This window comes from Chinchilla lanigera, unplaced genomic scaffold (assembly GCF_000276665.1).
Source record: "Chinchilla lanigera isolate Chin_1 unplaced genomic scaffold, ChiLan1.0 scaffold00083, whole genome shotgun sequence".
Taxonomy (NCBI): Eukaryota; Metazoa; Chordata; class Mammalia; order Rodentia; family Chinchillidae; genus Chinchilla; species Chinchilla lanigera.
In genome coordinates this window covers 9,844,887-9,853,110 of record NW_004955484.1, presented here as the reverse complement: position 1 = coordinate 9,853,110, position 8,224 = coordinate 9,844,887, and the positions used below count along the sequence as shown (strand labels likewise).

General features: G+C 46.2%; 1 protein-coding gene and 1 long non-coding RNA gene across 2 annotated transcripts in view; both read left to right on the top strand.

The window, feature by feature from the left end:
- Positions 1–1,426, top strand: LOC106146567. Its single transcript, XR_001231064.1, has 3 exons — positions 1–34; positions 565–637; positions 1,080–1,426. It is a non-coding gene; the product is annotated as an uncharacterized LOC106146567 (long non-coding RNA).
- LOC102022925 (cocaine esterase) overlaps positions 1–8,224 on the top strand; it is a 29,364-nt gene that overhangs the window by 5,872 nt on the left and 15,268 nt on the right. The gene's annotated exons all lie outside the window — the stretch shown is intronic.

Below are 8,224 nucleotides of genomic sequence, written 5' to 3'. Positions count from 1 at the left end.
TTTGTCTTTGGATCCTTCCTGTGGGGCCAGAAAGGTGAGTCTCCTCGATTCAGCAGTAGGAATGGGCTCTGGCTGGGTCCCTGAGTTGTGATTTCTTCCACAGTCCAGATGAGGAAGTTCAGGCTCAGCGAGAGGATAGAGTCAGTGTCCACTGTCGTACACCTCAAGAGACTGTGCAGAAATGAGAATCCAAGCCCTTGCACTCCACTCAGTGCTCCCCGCTCCAACTGTCCTCATCCTGACCATGGTGTCCAGCATGGGTGAAAAGGGCAGGAGGGACTGTCTCACAGCATATTTAGTTTTTCAATGACTTACAGGAGTCAAAGGAAGAAGGGATCTTCTGGGCCAGCACTGAGCCTTGGGTCAATTCAACTAGAGACTGAGATGAAGAGGGTTGGGCAAAGGGAAGGCCTGGCTCTAGGGTATGTGGGAAAGGAGAGGACCAGGCCTGCTGTCCAGGACAGGCTATAGCTGAGCGATGAGATTGGTACATGAATGTGCAGCAGAGTGAGTGCGATGAGCATCCGCCAAAGACTTGATTTTTTGTCCTCCTTTGCTCTGCAGCTCCCTTCACTGAGGAGGAGAAGATACTAAATAGGAGGATGATGAAGTATTGGGCCAACTTTGCACAAAATGGGTGAGATGATGCCCCTACCTCAATCTTCACATGGTGTGTGAACCCACCAGGTGCCCCTTTTATCTGTGGGGACTTTGTTAGCATATGTGTGTCCTTAAATCACACATTAACTCCTTTGCAAGACCAAGAATTGTGTGGATACAGAGAGGAGCCTTTCCAGTATAGGTTACTCATCCCTCTCCCAGTGACCTGTGTGGTGAATCATAGTGCTGTGTTTCAGTCAAGGCCAACTCTAAGAGGGAGGGACAAAACAGGACTGGAAGGCCTGTTTCACATGGAGGGGACACTAGTGGGATGGCCATGTACTCTCTATCAAGAACAGCTCGCCTTAATTCTACACTTGCCAGCTTAGCAGTTGACCTAATGCAAATCAAGGTACTGAGATGGGGTTCCAAGGCCTCAGAATGACCTCCCATCCCCTGTTTGGAGGGTATCTTCACAGGAACCCCAATGGTGAGGGCCTGCCCCACTGGCCTGCATTGGACAACGAGGAGCTGTACCTGCAGCTGGACATTGAGCCTACTGTGGGCCGTGCCCTGAAGGCCTCCAGGCTGAAGTTCTGGATGGAGACCCTGCCCCAGAAGATCCAGGAGCTAAAGAGGGCTGAGGAGAAGCACACAGAATTGTAGCTCCCTGTGTGTGGGAGGGAAGGCTGGGTGTGAGTGCATGTAGGGTCTGCCTAGGAGAACACACACTCACATGCTCATACAACCATTAATCCACTCTTCATGCCTCCATTCAGCCCTCTCTCATGAGGAATCTCATGCATAATGTTCATTGCTAAGCCTGCTTTGTGTCTCCTCTTATTAGGCACTCATTATATCCCCCACTGTTGTTGCTTGCATCTAGATGTCTCTCTAAAGCCTCATGTGGTCATAGGTGGGGCTTTCCAGAGGTGCCTGGATATAGGGTGTGTGATGCTGAGATCAAGTATGTGGTGCTGGTATTGATTCATGATGCAATGCTAGGATTAAGGGTGCCTCACCTTGGGTGTGAGTGATACCACCCCTAAAGGTGTGAAGCCTGGATAGGATATAAGGGACAGAAAGAGGGCTTGCTGCTGTCACTTGTCACTTGCTGCTACTGAGCTTGCTGCTTGCTGCCTTTTGCTTGCCATGAACTGCTTCTGTCTCTGATTTCCCTCTGCTGTGCCACCCTGTCTTGGAGCCAGCCAACTATGGCCTGAAATGTCTACAAACTGTGAACCAAAATAACCTTTCCAACTTTAACTTTGGGTGTTGGGTATTTTGTGTCAGCAACAATTAACTAAGACACCCAGGGAGCCATGGATGTGTAAGTCCCTCTGAATCCACCTTCCTCACCATCACACTGGATCTGGATCCCTTTTCCTTTCCTTACTATATCTTCATGCCTCTACCTGTTGTCTTACTAGTCCATATTCTTGCCTGAAATGAAAGTGATGTCTTGGAGAATGTTATCTACTCCTGGGTGTCAGAAGTCTTCTCACCTCTCAACTATTCCATCAGTACTCATATCTATATAGGCTAACAGAAACCCAGGTTGCATGAACCTAGGCTCTTTGTATGCTCAGGTTGCTGTAAAACAGTATCATAATCCGGGTAACTTCTAAACAGCAGACATTTGTTTACAGATTGGAGACTAAGAAGTGAGCATCAGTATACTACCAGATTTGGCTTGTCCTCTGGCTTATAGATGGTACTATCTCACTATGGCCACACTAGGTGAAAGGTGTAACCAAGACTTTGGGAGGTGGCAGGAGGTTGAAAGAGCATACCTAGAGCTCCCCAATAGCAGCTGGGCACCAAGATTGCCAACTATTGAAAATGTCTCTACCTATTGTCCACCTATATTAAATGGCATCTGTTATTAACTTTTCAAACAGCTCACCCACTCATCTATTTCTGTCCAGAGACGTTGCAGGCTCTATTTCTGTGAGAGTTAGGACTGCTCATGTCCACTTGCTCTTGGATCCTGGGCCAGTTGCGGGTGGTTCAGGAGAGCCAGGCAGGTCTTTAGTGGGCTGTCTCCTGAAGTTTATTGTCATTTTCATGGTTTCTGAAGACAATGTTAGGACCACATAAATGATCCGTGCAGACCTGCTAAAAAGTTTCTGTAAGATCTGTTTGATGAGTGGTATTGGAATGTCCACACATGTATTGCTGAAAAAATTCCATTCTGCTGGCTCCCTGATGGTCTCTATATCCAGGCAGGTTCTCCTGTCTTTGAGAATTCCTCTTGCATCCTCCTTACTCCCTGCCTCCTACTTTTTTTGGTCATCCATGTGACCAATTTTCGTTTCACCTTCTTGTGTTTCCTCAACCTGTTTTGTCTTCTCCAATAAAAACTTGTTATGTGTTTTTATCTCATTGTACACATGTGCCAAATTGTGTTCAAACTGCTTCTTTATTGCCCCCATGTACTTTACCAGTGTTGTTAAAATGCTGTATTTCTTGTCCCAAATTGTGGGACACCCTCTTCTGCTCCTAGTACTGCTATCTTTGGCCAACTTGCCTTCCTGGGGCACCTTTCCTCCTTTTGTCCATGCATTTAATCCTGAAATATAGTGTATTCTAATTGGGGTTAAAGGATGAAGATGCTCACATTACTCACCCTGAACTCTAGGTGGCAGGAAAAGAGCACATTGAGCTTGGGCTGAGACACTTGGCAGACAGTAGAGACCTCCCTTTCAGTGCACCCTCACTGCACATATGGTAATCCTTCCAGTGCATCCTGAAAGTGTCATTCAAGTCTTGTCACAAACATGTCTCTGTATGGTTTTCAGTTCTTTGGGTGTGCAAGTCACTTCAAAAGTGAGCTCCCTGGGTATGTCTTACATCTTAGTAGTTACCTTATTTTAAGAGCTTTATTGTGAAATAATTTATATGGAGATGAGTTCACTCATTTTACTTGCATAGGTTGGTAAATTTAGTAAATGAAGGAGAGTTGCAACGACTGCTACATCACGTTCATAATGTTTCTTCACTCCAAAAGCTCTCCTCATGCCCCTTGACAGTCATCACTGCCCTCCACTGTGATCTCTTGCAACCACCTAACTGCTTTCTCATGCTCCACTTTGCTCTTTCTGTAATATATGAGGGGAATCTTTTGTGACAACTCTGTCATTTAGCATGTTTTTGACATTCAAGCTGTGCTTCTCTCCTTGTATGGTGGGGCCGCATTCTGTGTAGGGAGACACCGCACATGTCCACTCCCCAGATGATGCACATCTGAGTGACTTCTGTGTTTTGCTACTTTAAATACCACTGGTCTGAACATTTCTAGTCCTGTCTTTGTCTGGATACATGCCTATGCGTAAAGACCTTAGAGTGGAGGTGGCTGGGTACAGTGACATCATGGAAAGTTGGCCAAGCCTGGGCTGGATTTGGTGCTGTTTGTGTGTCTGGGTAACATTTGCTGGGTACCCACTGTAGAAGCAATTTTCAGAAGTCTTATAACTGATTGAAGCATTTCCAACAACTGGAGAATAGACAGTGCAGCTCTGTCCACCTATGAAGTGGAAAATTCCCCTTGACTTTTAAGGGCAGAGTTGCATGAAGAAGCATCACATCTCCATGAGTCACGTTCCCAGGAGGTTACTGGTGAGGACTTGAGGAAGTTTGACTACATATTGATATGGTTGAAAGCAAACCAAGGGATTTGAACAGAGGAAATAATCAGGATAAGAATTACAAAGCTAAGACTGAACTTCTTGGGAGCTGTGCTCCACAAAACCAACTCACCATTGACGATCCCTATCACGTAATGACTCTGACTTTGAGCCTGTGTCCCAACAGTGTGTCTGGGGTTGCAAAGACTTCCTGAGGCCTCCTAGGGATGGCCAGGCCTTCCCACCTAACTCTGCCTTTTTGATCTTGTTCTCTAGCTCCAGACTCCATGTATTTTTTCAGCTGACTGTATTTTTTATTTTAACAGTAGTTATAACTGGGTGTGGAGGCACACACCTGTAATCCCAGCTCTTGGAAGGCTGAGGCAAGAGGACCGCTGTGGGTTTGAGGGCAGCCTGGGCTACATAGTAAGTTCAAGGCTGGCCTTAATTAATAGTAAGCCCCTGTCTCAAAAAGAAAGAAAAAAGAACAGAAAAAGAAAAAAGCCCCAAACACCTGAAAAAGTTGTAGGCACAAATCTTTTGGATATGCACAAGAATAAAAAAATATGTTTGACCTGACATTTATGGGATACAGTATGTGTTGTTAGACTGGTTGAACCTCTCGCTTGTCACTATTAACAAAATAGTGAAACAAACAGATATAGAACAACAGAATAGCACAATGAAGTTGAAATGACTGAAAGGCCCTCATCAGCCTCCGAGCACATTGAGCCTTGGTCAGTCTGGTTTCCCTCGAGTTAGTACCTGGCTGGTGGCTTCTGCTCACTTGTACACGTCTCTCTTCCCATGCCATAAGAGAATCACACTAGCCCCACCCACAGCACCTTTGCACCGAAATGAACAGAGCATTAGCTCTAGTACACTCTTTGTGCACATGTGTACAGGTGTGTTGCCAGGATAAGGTGACTGTTCAAATTTGGGAAAATAGTTTGCAGCAGGACACACACTGCCATGAGTCCCCATCAGAATACTCCGCATTTCTTCTAGGAACTTGTCCCATCATTCTTGCCACTTTCTGGAGCAGTTCTGGAGCTCCTCTTTCCTGAGTATCTTTAGTTGTACTGCTTTGGCTGCCTCCATATCTGAATCAATTCTGAACCTTTACCTTTTGTGGCCATTTTGACTTTGTGGTAGGGGTGAAAGTTGCATAGCTCCAGATCTGGTGAATAGGGGGGATTAGGACACAGTGTCATGTTCTTACAAATCTGTCTTTCTGTTGGATGACCTTGGCAGCAGCATTCACCACATTTTTTGTAACAGCTTTTCAGGACACAAAGACATGAAGGGCGGAGGCCTCTGGAGCTGCTCCAGAGAGTAGTAGGGGTGATGAGACTGGTATGTTCCAAGCAAGGGGGAACTTTTTTTGACTGTGTGTGTGTGCATGTGTGCATGTGTGCATGCACATGCATATGTGCTTGATGGCAGTTTGTTTTTACTGAATACATTTTTTTTTCCGGTACCAGGAATTGAACTCACGACCTTCTGCTTGCGGGGCAGGTGCTGTGCCACTGAGCTAAACCCCCAGCCCCCTGAACATTTTTAAATAAATTTAGACATTCACTGCACATTTTGATCATATGCCTATGTTTGAGACCATTCCCTGCCCTGCTGGCCACTGACTCCCAGAGACCTCTGCCTGCTCAGTTCACTGACTGGCAGCACCCTCCTGCCCTACCCATCCAACACTCTGCTTACTCCCTGCCGGGTCCAAACTCCACCTGGCAGGTCCCTGCTTGGCTGCCTGTCAGTGAATGCAGCTTACTAAGCAGGAGAGCGGTAATAGGCCTGCAAGCTGAACATGACCATGGGGCTGGATGTACATTCTGGAACTGAAAGCACCTGCCTGTCTTCCTGATGGATTCTTGTGAATATGTGAGAGACTATGCCTGGGCCTGCCAAATTGTGAAGAGGCAGACTGTGAGACTGGCAGAGGGAAGATGACAGGAAGAAAGAGCTGTTGTTGGTGACAGAAAAGTGAAGCATGAACCTAACTGATACCTCCCTCTAGACAGATGTTCAGGGGTGACTGAAGAGTGCACAGCATGCAAGATGGGCCTGTCTGCATAGAGAAGAGAGTTAACAAATTCAAGGTGCCCATCATCTACTTTCATCAACAACTAGGACACGGGCAAACTACTTCTATCAAGATGGTCAAGTAACTTTCAATTGCTTCCTCCCTTCTCAGTCACAGCCACAGGCAAGCTGGGTATTTTGCAGTCTGGTCACAAATGCAATACTTTCTCCTTACTCGCGTCAAAACACCATTCCTTGCATGGAGGATGCTTTCTTTACATCAAACCAACTTGAGTGTGAGTTTCCTTAAGGATGGGAGATTCTTCTATCAATTCCCATAGTCCTCCTTGTGCCTCATAGAACCTGGCAGGGTTCAGGCAAAGAACTTTCTCTCTCCTAAGTGTGTGAGATCCTTGGTGGATTCTTCTAGGCTTCAGTGAAAGCTCCAAGTTCCAAAGAGCCTGAGTGGGCCTGTGGCATAGGCTGCGGGCAGGCCCAGTGATGGGGGAAGAGGCTGAGTGGGAAAGCCAGGAAGTGTCTGAAACCAGCATTTGCAGATCAGGGTGTGTTGAGAATGCCGAGCTTAGAATGGCAAGGAGGTGGCAGCTGAATAGACAGACCCACACCTAAAGTGTCTTGTTCTGCAGTGTAGGACTCTGTCAGCTCTACCTAGATCACAAAAAACAGGCAGGTGTGGGGCAGCCTCTTCCAAGTGAAAGGCACTAATACCATAAGGGTTCACATCATCCTGGGAATATCCTTTGCAAGCCATGAGTAGGATTAGCGTGATCTGAGCTTCAAGATGCGGCTGAATCTAGAAGTGGAGTGAGAAATAGGACCTCCTCTCCTGTCTAAAGCTCTCTGAGGAGCTGAATAAATTCAGGCTCTAGAGAGGTGTTGCTCTGATCTCTGTGCCCGGCTTCTGGGGTTCTTTCATCAAATACCCACAACCAGTGCTGCTCTGCATTGGGGGTATTTGCCAAATAAGTACCGTGAGGCTCCAGTGGGCTGAATAACTTTGCCAGTCTTTATACTCAGGGTTTGGCATCTAGAAAGTATTACCTCTCAAGAACAAACAGAAACATAATTGTCTTCAGATTTGAGTAACGCCCAGTGTTCTCTGCCACCAGAGGTCGTGTCTCTGGGAGAGGATGGGATTGTCTCTGTGAAATTGTACTAGCCCCTGCCACCAAAATAGATGGCGTAGATCCCTGAGACAGGCAATGATGGTCGATGTTTGAAAATCCATCCTCCAAAGTTACCAGGTCAAGTTATAGGACCAGCTGTCATTGGTGAAGGAATGAATGCATTCTTATAACTAGAGATTGATAGAGACAAGGTTTCAAGAAGCATGACTTTGGATAAGGGACACATCAGTGAATTTCTGTGAGAAACTAACCTCCATTTATCCATGCTGTACCCGTGTAAGTATCTTTTCACATTCAGGGCTGAATGAATAGAGATTAGTGGAGAATGTGAATATATGCATCCAATCATTTTCATAGAAACTCCAGAGTGAGAATTTCCAAGTTCCAAAAGGAGCCGAATCCAAGACTCGCAAGAATCATGAGCCTTCTTTGGAAATCTGTACCCCATTCCAGGTTTTCCAGGGTCTGTGGCTGGTGCTGTGGATGGCAGAGACTTTAGAGAAATATCACGCATCAACAGGGCATCAGTGAAAGTAAGCACCAAGGATGGTTTGGAGAAAATATGAAACCAGTGACAAGTTTTGACCACTGCGCATCCTCTGGAATAACCTTCTACTATGGTCACCAGGTGTCTGCAACAGGAGTAATGAAAATAGAGGGTGTGAACTTTTTGAATTTGACCCTACCTTTCCCAGCCCCTTATCTGAGGACTGTTTATACCTGAACATCTATCCACCTGCTCATGTTGATGAGGGCCCTAAGCTCCCTACAAGTACCAGATTGTAGTCAGCTTGGATTGTGAGGAAATTTGTTCTA